Here is an 11,989-nt window from a genome sequence, read left to right as displayed (position 1 = left end):
AACACTGTGAGTGGAATGCACACGTCACAAAGCAGTTCCTCAGAAAGCTTCTCTCCACTTATGGTCTGAACATATTCCCTTTTTTACCGTAAGCCTTAAAGTGCTCCTGAATATCCCATCACACATTAAACATACAAAGGATTATAAAACTGCTCAAAGAAAAGAGGGGCTTTACTGAGCGAGCAAAATTAAGATGACACAGAGTAGTTTCTCAGAAAGCTTCCTTCTGGATTTTACCTGAGTATATATCTTTCTCCATATTCTAAGGATCGTTCCCAAATGTCCTTCCTCAGATTCAACAAAAACAATGATTTCAACCTGCTCAATCCAAATAATGGTTTAACTCTATGACAGAAATACACACATCACAAAGCAGTTCCTCGGAATGTTTCTCTGCAGGTTTCATCAGAAGACGTTTCCTTGCTCACCACAAGCATCTGGGCATCATTAAATATCCCTTCACAGATTCTTCAAAGACAGAGTTTCAAAACTGGGCAACAGAGAGTAAACATTAACCCTGTAAAGTGAATACACATATCAGAGAGCCGATTCTTGGAACGCTTCTTCCACCATTTTATTTCACTATATTTGACTATTCGCCATAGTCCTCAATGCTTCTTTCTGTTTTTCATTGGAAGACATTTCACTTTTTTCCATGGTCTTCAATGTGCTCCGAATATGACTCTTTTGGTTTTACAAAAACAGTTTTCAAACTGTGCCTTATGAGAAGAATGTTATAACACCCTGAGTGGAATGCACACATCGCCAAGCAGTTTCTCAGAAAGCTTCTCTCCAGTTTTTATCTGACTATATTTCCTATTTCACCATAGGCCCGAAAGTGATCCTAAATATCCCTTCGTGGATTCTTCCATGAGGGAGTTTCCAAGATGCGTAATGTAAAGAAACCTTCATCTATGTGAGATGAATAAACATAGCAAAAAGGAGATTCACAGAAAGCGTTCTTTACAGTTTTTCTCTGAAGACATTTCCTTTTTCACCATAGTCCTGGTTATGCTCCTGAAGGTGCCTTCATGGATCCGTCCATGACAATTTCCAAGCTGTGTAATGTAAAGAAAGCTTTATCTATGTGAGATGATTACACATATCACAGTGTGGATTCCTAGAAAGCTTCTTTCCAGTTATTGTCGAGGCTAATTCCCTTTTCACCATCAGCATCAACATGCCCCCGATTATCACTTGGTGCCTATTTCTCCAATAGGGTTTCCCTGATGCTGTATGAGAAGAGAGGTGTAACACTGTGAGTGGAATGCACAGGACACAAAGCAGTTCCTCGGAAAGCTTCTCTCCAGTTTCAGTCTGAACATATTTCCTTTTTTACCATAAGCCTCAAAGTGCTCCCGAATATCCCGTCACACACTAAACATACACAGAATTAGAAAACTGCCCAATGAAAAGAGAGGCTTAACTGAGCAAGTGGAAATAAGGCAACACAGAGCAGTTTCACAGAAAGCTTCCCTCTGGATTTTCCCTGAGGATATTTCTTTCACCATATTCTAAGGATCATTCCCAAATGTCCTTCCTCAGATTCCACAAAAACTGTGGTTTCAACCTGCTCAATCTAAAGAATGGTTTAACTCTATGAGACGAATGAACACATCACAAAGCAGTTGCTCAGAAAGTTTCTCTGCATGTTTCATCGTAAGACGTTTCCTTGCTCACCACAAGCCTCTAGGCATCACTAAATATCCCTTCACAGATTCTTCAAAGACAGAGTTTTGAAATGGGGCAACATAGAGTAATCATTAACTCTGTGAAGTGAATGCTCATATCAGAGAACAGACTCTTGGAACGTTTCTTCCTCGATTTTATTTCAGTATATTTCACCATTTGTCATAGTCCTCAATGCGCTCCGAAATATCACTTTTTCGGTTTCACAGGAACAGTTTTCAAACACTGCCTTGTGAGAAAAGAGGTATAGCTCCCTGAGTGGAATGCATACATCACAAAGTAGTTTCTCAGAAAGCTTCTATCCAGTTTTTATCTCAAGATATCTCCTCTTTCACCATAGGCCTGAATGTGCTCCTGAATGTCCCTTCGCGGATCCGTGCATTTCGGTGTTTCCAAACTGCGTAATATAAGAAAAGCTTTAACTACGCGAGATGAATAAGTATATCTAACAGATAGCAGTTTCACAGAAATTTTTTTCCAGTTTTTGTCCGAGGATACTTCCTTTTTCACCACAGGCATCACTATACTCCCGAATGTCTCTTGGTAGCTTTTTCTCCAAAAGGGATTCCAGAATCCTCTAAGAGAAGAACGGTATAGTTCTGTGAGTGGAATGCACACGTCACAAAGCAGTTCCTCAGAAAACTACTCTCCAGTTTCTATCTGAAGACATTTCCTTTCTCACCGTATGCCTCAAAGTCCTTCAGAATATCCCTTCGAAGACTTAACATAAACAGTGTAATGATTCTGCTCAATGAAAAGAGAAGCTTAACTGTGTGAGTGGAATTCACGTGACACAGAGCAGTTTCACAGAAAGCTCCCTTCTGATATCTCTCTGAGCTTATTTGTTTTTCAGGATATTCTAGAGAGCGGTTCCAAATGTCCTTTCTCAGATTCCACAAAACAGTGATTTCAAACTGCTCAATCCAAAGAATGATTTAACTCTATGAGATGAAAACACACATCACAAAAGAGTTGCGCAGAAATCTTCTCTCCAATTTTCGATGGAAGACAATTCCTTGCTCAACACAGGTCTTCGATTGTCACTTACTATCCCATCCTGGAACCCTCAGAGAACGACATTCAAATGGGGAAATGTAGAGTAAGTTTTAACACTGTGAAAAGAATGGACATGTCAGAGAGCAGTTTCTTCGAGTGCTTTTTTCTGTTTTTCCTTGGACGACATTTCACTTTTTGCCTTAGTCTTCAATGTGCTCTGAATATCATTGTTTTGGTTTTACAGGAATGCTCTTCAAACTGTGCCTTGCGAGAAGAAAGTTATAGCTCCCTGAGTGGAATGCACACATCACCAAGCAGCTCCAAAGGAAGCTTCTCTCCAGATTCTGTCTAAAGAAGTTACCTTTCCACAGTAAGCCTTAAAGCGTTCCAGAATATCCCTTTGCAGACTAAACAAAAACAGTGTTATGATACTGATCAATGAAGAGAGAACCCTAGCTGTCTGAGTGGAATTCACATGACACACTGAGGTTATTTCTTTTTCAGGATATTCTAAAGAGCATTTCCAAATGAGCTGTCCCTATACTCTCAAATGTCTCTTGGTAGCTTTTTCTTCAAAAGGGATTCCAGATTCAGTAAAAAATTTCTCAGAAGGCTTCTTTCCAGTTTTTACCTTAGGATATTTCCTTTTTCACCATAGCCCTCAATGAGCTCCCAAATATCACTTTGCAGAGTCCACGAAAACAGTTTTAGCACACTGCTACAAGAAGAGAAATTTGAATCTCTCTGTGATGAATTCACAAATCAGGAGGCAATTTCTCCGAAAGCTTCTTTCTGATTTTTACCTGAGGATATTTCCGTTTTCACCATGGGTCTCAATGCGCTCACAAATATCACTTTGAAGATTCCACAACAGTGTTAACAAACTGCTTCGTGAAGACAAACTTGTAAATCGGTGAGATGAATTCACAGGCCACAAAGAAGTTTCTCAGAAAGCTACTTTCTAATTTTTATTTGAGGATATTTGTTTTGTCACCGTCAGCCTCATTGCGCTAAGAAATATCCCAATGCAGATTATAAGAAAAGAGTCTTAGCAAAGGATCAATGAAAAGAAAAGTGTAACACTGTGAGCTGCATCCACTAGTCACAATGCAGTTTCTCAGAACGCTTCTTTCCAGTTTTTATCTGAGGATATTTCCTTTTTCACCATAGCCCTCAATGAGCTCCCAAATATCATTTGGCAGAATCCACGACAACAGTTTTAGCCAACTGCTGCAGGAAGGGAAAAGTGAATCTCCATGTTATGAATTCACACATCAGAAAGGAACTTCTGAGAAAGCTTCTTTCTAGTTTTTATCTGAGGATATTTCCGTTTTCACCATAGGCCTCAATGCGCTCCCAAATATCACTTTGCAGATTCCACGAAAACACTGTTAGCAAACTGCTTCATGAAGACTAAGTTGTTACTCTGTGAGATGAATTCACATATCACAAAGATATTTGCCACAAAGCTTCTTTCACGTATTTAATTGAGGATATTTCCAGTAACAGCCTAGGCTTCAATGCGATCCAAGGTAGCCCTTCTCAGGTTCCTCAAAGACGGTGTTAATCGACTGCTCCATGAATTGTAAGTGTAACTCTGTGAGATGAATTCACATATCACAAAGAAGTTTCTAAGAAAACTTCTTTCTAGTTTTTGTCTGAGGATATTTCCTTTGTCGCCATCAGCCTCATTGCCCTCAGAAGTATCCAGTTGCAGATTTCAAGAAAACTGTGCTAGCAAACTTATCTTTGAAGAAAAAAATGTAACTCTGTGAGTTGCATTCACACATCATAATGCAGTTTCTCAGAATGCTTATTTCCAGTTTTTATCTGAGGATATTTCCTTTTTCACCATAACCCTCAATGAGCTCCCAAATATCACTTTGCAGATTACACCACAACAGTGTTAGCAAACTGCTACAAGAAGGGAAAGGGGAATCTCTTTGTGATGAATTCACACGTCACAAACCAATTTCTCAGAAAGCTTCCTTCTAGTATTTATCTGAGGATATTTCTGTTTTCACCATGGGCCTCAATGTGCTCCCAAATATCACCTTGCAGATTCCATGACAACAGTTTTAGCAAACTGCTTCATGAAGACAAAGTTGTAACTCGGTGAGATGAATTCACATGTCACAAACAAGTTTCTCAGAAAGATACTTTCTAGTGTTTATTTGAGGATATTTCCTTTCTCTCCCTCAGCTTCATTGCGCTAAGAAATATCCCAATGCAGATTGCAAGAAAAGAGTGTTAGCAAACGGATCAAAGAAAAGGAAAGTGTAACTCTCTGAGTTGTATTCACAGGTCACAATGCAGTTTCTCAGAACGCTTCCTTCCAGTTTTTATCTGAGGATATTTCCTTTTTCATCATAACCCACCCTGGGCTCCCAAATATCACTTTGCGAATTCCATGAGAACAGTCCTAGCGAACGGCTTCATGAGGAGAAACGTTTAACTCTGTGAGATGAATTCACAGATCACGTTGAAGTTTCTCAGAAAGCTTATTTCTCATTTTTAATGGAGGACATTTCCTTTGGCCCTATAGTCTTCAAAGGGATCCAAAATATCAGTTCTCAGATTCCACAAAAACAGGGCTAGCCAATGGCTCCATGAAATACAGGAGTCACTCAGTGAGTTGAATTCACACATCACAGAGCAGTTTCTCAGAAAGCTTCTCTGTTGTTTGAGCTGAGGTTATTTGTGGTCTTGGAGCACCACAGTGTGTCTTATTGCAGTTTCTGCGAAAACACTGTTAGCAAGTTTCTGAAAGAAAACAATCATCTATCACTGTGAACTGAGTTCACCCAGAACAAAGAAGTTTCTGAGAAGGCTTCTCTGCAGATTTCTCAGAAGATATTTCGTGATTCACCACGGGATTCAATGTTGTCCAAGACATCACTTCTGAGCTGCCACAAAGTCAGTGCTAGCAGACTCCTCCATGAAAGAGTGATGTAACATTTTGAAATCAATTCACACATCACAAAGCAGTTTCTCAGAAAGTTTCATTCTGGTTTTTCTCGGAGGTTATTTCGTTTTTCACCATAGCCCTCAATGAGCTCCCAAATACCACTTTGCAGAATCCACGAAAACAGTTTTAGCACAGTGCTACAAGAAGGGAAAGGTGAATCTCTGTGTGATGAATTCACATATCAGAAGGCAATTTCTCAGAAAGCTTCTTTCTACTTTTTACCTGAGGATATTTCCGTTTCCACCATGGACCTCAATGCGTTCCCAAATATCACTTTGCAGATTCCACGACAACAGTGTTAGGAACCTGCTTTGTGAAGACAAAGTTGTAACTCAGTGAGATGAATTCACAGGTCGCAAAGAAGTTTCTCAGAAAGCTGTTTTCCAGTTTTTATTTGAGAATATCTCCTTTCTCACCGCCAGCTTCATTGCACTAAGAAATATCCCAATGCAGATTTCAAGACAAGAGTGTTAGCAAACGGGTCAATGAAAAGGAAAGTGTAATTCTGTGAGTTGCATCCACATGTCACAATGCAGTTACTCAGAACGCTGCTTTCCAGTTTTTATGTGAGGATATTTCCTTTTTCACCATAGCCCTCAATGACCTCCCTCTATGAGATGAATACACACATCGCAATGCAGTTGCTCTGAAAGTTTCTCTGCAGTTTTCATCAGAAGACGTTTCCTTACTCACCACTAGTTTCTGGGAGTCACTAAATATCCCTTCACAGATTCTGCAAAGACAGCGTTTTGAAACTGGGCAACATAGAATAAGCATTAACTCTGTGAAGTGAATGCACGTATCAGAGAGCAGATTTTTCGAACGCTCCTTACTCGATTTTATTTCAGTATGTTTAACTATTTACCGTAGTCCTCAATGCGCCCCAAAATGTCACCTTTTCGGTTTCACAGGAAGAGTGTTCAAACACTGCCTTGTGAGAAAAGAGGAAAAACTCACTGAGTGGAATACATACATCACAAAGTAGTCTCTCATAAAGCTTCTACCCATTTTTTATCTGAAGATATGTCCTCCTTCACCGTAGGTCTGAATGTGCTCCCGAATGTCCCTTCTCGGATCTGTGCATGACAGAGTTTGCCAACCGCGTAATATAAGAAAACATTTAACTATGCGAGATGAATAAATATATCTAACACAAAGCAGTTTCACAGAAATATTCTTTCCAGTTTTTGTCTGAGGATATTTCGTTTTTCACCATAGCACTGCCTATACCCCCGAATGTCTCTTGGTAGCTCTTTCTCCAACAGGATTCCGGAATCCTCTAGGAAAAGAGAGGTGTATTTCTGTGAGTGCAATGCACACATCAGAAAGCAGCTCCTCAGAAAGCTTCTCCCCAGTTTCTATCTGAAGGCGTTCCCTTTCTCACAGTAAGCCTCAAAGCACTCCTGAATATCCCTTCACAGACTAAACAAAAACAGTGTTAGGGTACTGCTCACTGAGAAGAGAAGCTTAACTGTGTGAGCGGAATTCAAGTGACCCAGAGCAGTTTCACAGAAAGCTTCCTTTTGGTTTCTCTCTGAGGTTATTTCTTCTTCAGGATATTCTAAAGAACATTTCCGAATGTCCTTTCTCAGAATCCACAGAAACAGAGATTTCAAACTGCTCAATCCAAAGAATGATTTAACTCTATGAGATGAATACAAGCATCACAAAAGAGTTGTGCAGAAAGCTTCCTTCCAATTTTCGATGGAAGACATTTCCTTGCTCGACACAGGCCACCGGTTTCCACTTACTATCCCTTTGCAGAACCGTTAAAGACCAACTTTCAAACTGGGAAATGTAGAGTAAGCTTTAACCCTGTTAAAGGAATGGACATGTCAGAGAGTAGATTCCTCGAGTGCTTCTTTCTGTTTTTTTTTTTGACGACATTTCACTTTTTGCCATAGTCTTCACCGTGCTCTGAATATCACGCTTTTGATTTTACAGGAACAGTGTTCACACTATGCCTTATTAGAAGAAAGTTGTAACTCCCTGAGTGGAATGCACACATCACCAAGCAGTTTCTCAGAAAGCTTATCTCCAGTTTTCATCTGAATATATTTCCTATTTCACCATATCCCCGAATGTGATCCCTAATATCCCTTCAAGGATCCATCCACAAAGGAGTTTCCAAGCTGCGTAATGTAAAGAAAGCTTCGTCTATGTGAGATGAATAAACATAGCAAATAGCTGATTCACAGAAAGCTTCTTTCCAGCTTTTATCAGAAGAAATTTCTTTTTCCACCATAGTCCTGTATGTGCTCCTGAAGGTCCCTATGTGGATCCGTCCATGACAGTTTCCAAGCTGCGTAATGTAAAGAAAGCTTTATCTATGTGAGATGATTACACATATCACAGAGTAGTTTCCTAGAAAGCTTCTTTCCAGTTTTACTCTGAGGCTATTTTCCTTTTCTCAATCGGAATCAATATGCTCCCGAATATCACACGGTACATGTTTCACCAAAAGGTTTTCCCCGACGCTGTATGAGAAGAGAGGTATAACACTGTGAGTGAAATGCACACGTCACAAAGCAGTTTCTCAGAAAGCTTCTCTCCAGTTTTGGTCTGAACATACTTCCTTTTTCACCGTTAGCCTCAAAGTGCTCCCGAATATCCCATCACACGCAAAACATACACAGGGTTAGAAAATTGCTCAGTTAAAAGAGAGGCTTAACTGAGTGAGAGAAATTAAGATGACATACAGCAGTTTCACAGAAAGCTTCCTTCTGAATTTTTCCTGAGGATATTTCTTTCTTCATATTCTAAGGATCATTCCCAAATCTCATTCCTCAGATGCCACAAAATCAGTGATTTCAAGCTGCTCAATCAAAAGCATGGTTTAACTCAATGAGACAAATACACACATTGCAAAGCTGTTGCTCAGAAAGTTTCTCTGCAGGTTTCATCGGAAGACATTTCCTTACTAACTATAAGCCTCGGGGTGTCACTAAATATCCCTTCACAGATTTTTCAATGACAGATTTTCGAAATTGGGAAACATATAGTAGTCATTAACTCCGTGAAGTGAATGCACATATCAGAGAAAAGATTCTTGGAATGCTTCTTCCTCGATTTTATTTCATTATATTTCACTATTCACCATAGTCCTCAATTTGCAATGAAATATCACGATTTCAGTCTCACAGGAACAGTGTTCAAATGCTGCCTTGTGAGAAAAGTGGTATAACCCCGTGAGAGGAATGCATACATGACAAACTAGTTTCCCAGAAAGCTTCTATCCAGTTTCATCTGAAGATATCACCTCTTTCACTGTAGGCCTGAATGTGCTCTCGAAAGTCCCTTCACGGATCTGGGTATGTCGGAATTTTGAATCTGTGTATTATAAGAAAAGTTTTAACTGTGTGAGATGAATAAATATATCTAACACAAAACAGTTTTACTGAAATCTTCTTTCCATTATTTGTCTGAGGATATTTTGTTTTTCACCATAGCCATCCCTATACTCCCGAATGTCTCTTGCTAGCTTTTACTCCAAAAGAAATTCTGGAATCCTCTAGGAGAATAAAGGTATATTGCTGTGAGAAGAATGTACACGTCACAAAGCAGGTCCTCAGAAAGTTTGTCTCCAGTTTCTATCTGAAGGCGTTTGCTTTCTCACCGTAAGCCTCAAAGCGGTCCTCAATATCCCTTCACAGAATAAACAAAAACAACGCTATTATATTCTCAATGGAAAGAGAAGCTTAACTGTGTGAGTGGAATTCACGTGACACAGAGCAGTTTCACGGAAACCTTCCTTCTGGTTTCTCTCTGAGGTTATTTCTTTTTCAGGATATTCCAAGGAGCGTTTCCAAATGTCCTATCTCAGTTTCCACAGAAACAGTGATTTCAAACTGCTCAATCCAAAGAACGATTTCACTCTATGTGATGAATACAAACATCACAAAAGAGTTGTGCAGAAAGCTTCTCTCCCATTTTCGATGGAAGACTTTTCCTTCCTCGACACAGGCCTCTGGTTGTCACTTACTATCCCTTCGCAGATCCCTCAAAAACCGACTTTCAATCTGGGAAATGTCGAGAAAGCTTTAACCTTGTGACAAGTATGGACATGTCAGAGAGCAGTTTCTTTGAGTGCTTCTTTCTGTTTTTTATTGGACGACATTTCACTTTTTGCCATAGTCTTCAATGCGCTCCGAATATCACTCTTTTGATTTTACAGGAACAGTGTTCAAACTGTGCCTTATGAGAAGAAAGTTACCACTCCCTGAGAGGAATGCACGCATCACCAAGCAGTTTCTCAGAAAGCTTCTCTCCAGTTTTTATCTGAGTATATTTCCTATTTCACCATAGGCCCAAATGTGATCCCAAATATCCCTTCACGGATCCATCCACAAGGGTGTTTCCAAGTTGTGTATTGTAAACAAACCTTCATCTATGTGAGATGAATAAACATAGCAAAAATCAGATTCACAGAAAGCTTCTTTCCAGTTTTTATCTGAAGATATTTCCTTTTTCAACATAGTTCTGAATGTGCTCCCGAAGGTCCCCTCGTGGATCCGTCCATGACAGTTTCCAAGTTGTGTAATGTAAAGAAAGCTTTATCTATGTGAGATGAATACACATATCTCAGAGTAATTTGCTAGAAAGCTTCTTTCTAGTTTTTGTCGAGGCTATATCCCTATTCACCATCGACATCAACATGCTCCTGAATAACACTCAGTACCTGTTTCTCCATAAGGGTTTCCCCGATGCTGTATGAGAAGAGAGGTATAACATTTCGAGTGGAATGCACAGGTGAAAAATCAGTTCCTCGGAAAGCTTCTCTCCAGTTTCCGTCTGAACATATTTCCTTCTTCACCGTAAGCCTCAAAATGCTCCCGAATATCCCATCACACGCTAAACATACACAGGGTTAGAAAACTGCTCAATGAAAAAAGAGGCTTAACTGAATGAGATGAATTTAGATGACACACAGCAGGTTTACAGAAAGCTTCCTTCTGGATTTTACCTGAGGATATTTCTTTCTCCATATTCTGAGGATCGTTCCCAAATGTCCTTCCTCAGATGCCACAAAAACAGTGATTTCAAGCTGCTCAATACAAAGAATGGTTTAACTGTATGAGACGAATACACATATTGCAAAGCAGTTGCTCAGAACGTTTATCTGCAGGTTTCATCGGAAGACGTTTCCTTGCTCACCACAATCCTCTGGTCGTCACTAAATATCCCTTCACAGATTCTTCAAAGACTGAGTTTCGAAAAGGGGAAACATAGAGTAAGCATTAACTCTGTGAAGTGAATGCCCATATCAGAGAGTAGATTCTTGGAACACTTCTTCCTCGATTTTACTTTAGTATATTTCACTATTCGCCATAGTCCTCAATGCACTCCGAAATATCACTTTTTCCATTTCACAGGAACAGTGTTCCAATGCTGCCTTCTGAGAAAAGTGGTATAACACCCTGAGTGGAATGCATATATAACACAGTAGTTTCTCAGAAAACTTCTATCCAGTTTTTATCTGAAGATATCTCCTTTTTCAGCGTAGGCCTGAATGTGTTCCTGAAAGGCCTTTCACAGATCTGTGCATGATGGAATTTCCCAACTGCGTCATATAAGTAAAGTTTTAACTATGCGAGATGAATAAATATATCTAACACAAAGCAGTTTCACAGAAATCTTCTTTCCAGTTTTTTGTCTGAGGATATTTCCTTTTCTAATGATAGCCCTCCCTATACTCCCAAATGTCCCTTGGTAGCTCTTTCTCCAAAAGGGATTCCGGAATCCTCTTTGAGAAGAAAGGTATTTTTCTGTGAGTGGAATGCACATGTCACAAAGCAGCTCTCAGAAAGCTTCTCTCCAGTTTCTATCTGAAGACTTTTCCTTTCTCACCATAAGCCTCAAAGCCCTCCTGAATAACCATTCACAGACTAAACATAAACATCTTTATGATACTGCTCAATGAAAAGAGAAGCTTAACTGTGTGAGTGGAATTCACATGACACAGAGCAGTTTCACAGAAAGCTTCCTGCTGGTTTCTCTCTGAGGTTGTCCGGAGCCATGAGGCCCGGAAATTGCCGTGGCTTCTGTTGCTTAAGCTCCATATCATCAGAGACAAGATGGCGTATTTCCGGGTTCTTTATTAACAACTTTTCCCGCGCGCGCCAAACTTTTTCGCGCCCAGGAAGATAATGCAGCCTACAGCGCAGGCGCAATTCCATGCCCGGGAAAAATACCAATTAATGGCGCATGCGCGATTGTAATTTGAGAAAACACAGCCCCCCGTCACTGCCCTGGCCCAACCTCTTCCCCTGCCAGCCTATATAAGTCATTGCACTGCCACCATTAAACGAGACTTGATCAGGCTATTTGTCTTGTCTC

The sequence above is a fragment of the Colobus angolensis genome, unplaced genomic scaffold (assembly GCF_000951035.1).
Source record: "Colobus angolensis palliatus isolate OR3802 unplaced genomic scaffold, Cang.pa_1.0 Scaffold610, whole genome shotgun sequence".
NCBI classification, from domain to species: Eukaryota; Metazoa; Chordata; class Mammalia; order Primates; family Cercopithecidae; genus Colobus; species Colobus angolensis.
This window is presented reverse-complemented; position numbering follows the sequence as displayed.